Below are 1592 nucleotides of genomic sequence, written 5' to 3' on the forward strand. Positions count from 1 at the left end.
TTGGGATGACCCGTTGACGTCAGCATCCCTATTCCCATTTTAGATGAGGAAACTGAGGCAGCATGTGGCAGGGCTAGGATTCAATTCCAGGTTCCACGTGTCTAGAGCACCTAAGCAGTCTTGCAGAGAAACTTGCAGGATAAGCTGAACATTTCATCCGTGCCCAAAGCAGTCCATGGAGAACAGGGCTGGAGCAGACACTCTCATCCTTGCAGGGGTTTGGGGGTTGTTTCCAGGTGCATAATGGGGCAGACTGATTGGGGCTGTTTGGAGAGGTGAGAAAGAGCTGGCAGTGCAGGCTAGGGGGGTGTCTGGGGTTAGGGACAGAGGGCTTCAAGCAGGAAGGGACTTTGAGAGAAAGATTCGCAGGCAGCAGACAGGGAGAGACTGCATCTGGGTGAAAAAATCACTTGGCACAGGTGCAGAACAGGCTCCCAGGGGTCTTCACCAAAGGTTTGAACTCTGTATTCAAAACCATTCGTCCCACAAAAAGAACCTTGTGTTGGGAATCCAGAAACACCTAACTTCTTGTCCACTGACTTACTGCTTGACCTTGACCATGTCACTGGGCCTCAGTTTCTCCATCTGTGAAGTGGGAATAATGACCCCTCCCATGACCTAGGATTGCATTCTGGCTCAGGTGAAAAGGCAGAGGAGGAAATGCTTTGGAAACTGTAAATGCACTGGATGGTTGTTGGCAGTGTTTCCCTTATTAAGGACATTGAAATGAATGGAGCCATCATTTCCCCTCTATGGGCTGGAAGTCTATAAGGACAGAAGAGTTATGAGCTTGAACAGCATGAATATGAGCAGAAACCAAATGCTGCATTGACAATCAAGAGAAAGAGCTACGGGAGCTCTCACAGGAGGAAGTTTCCTTCTAGCTTATGGGGAAGGAAGGACCTGTGCAGACATCCTGGAAGTGCAGGTGCTGGAGGAGGAAATAGTAATAACAGCAATGACAACAAAGTAGTGAGCATTGTGCAAATGCTTTGCATAGAGTATCTCATTTCCTCCTCATAAAAACCCTAAGAGGTTGAGGGTTTTACAGATGAGGCTCAGGAAGCTTCCATCATCTGCCCAAGATCACACAGCTGATAAGCAGTAACCCTGGAAAACCCAAGCCTAAACTCCAAAGCTAAACTATTTTTTTTTTTTTTTTTTTGAGATGGCGTTTTGCACTTGTTGCCCAGGCTGGAGTGCAGTGGCGCAATCTCAGCTCACTGCAACCTCCGCCTCCCAGGTTCAAGCGATTCTCCTGCCTCAGTCTCACAAGTAGCTGGGATTACAGACATGCACCACAACGCCTGACTAATTTTGTATTTTTAGTAGAGATGGGGTTTCACCATGGCTGGTCTCGAACTCCCAAACCCAGGCAATCCGCCCACCTTGGCCTCCCAAAGTGCTGGGATTACAGATGTGAGCCACCACACTCATCCCCTTCTATTTTTTTGAATAGAGACAGGGTTTCACCATGCTGCCAGGCTGGTCTTGAACACCTGACCTCAGGTGATCTGTCCCTCGGCCTCCCAAAATGCTTGGATTACAGGAGTAAGCCACCATGCCTGGCCTTTTTTTTTTTTTTTTTTTTT

This window comes from Cebus imitator, unplaced genomic scaffold (assembly GCF_001604975.1).
Source record: "Cebus imitator isolate Cc_AM_T3 unplaced genomic scaffold, Cebus_imitator-1.0 Scaffold538, whole genome shotgun sequence".
Classification (NCBI taxonomy): Eukaryota; Metazoa; Chordata; class Mammalia; order Primates; family Cebidae; genus Cebus; species Cebus imitator.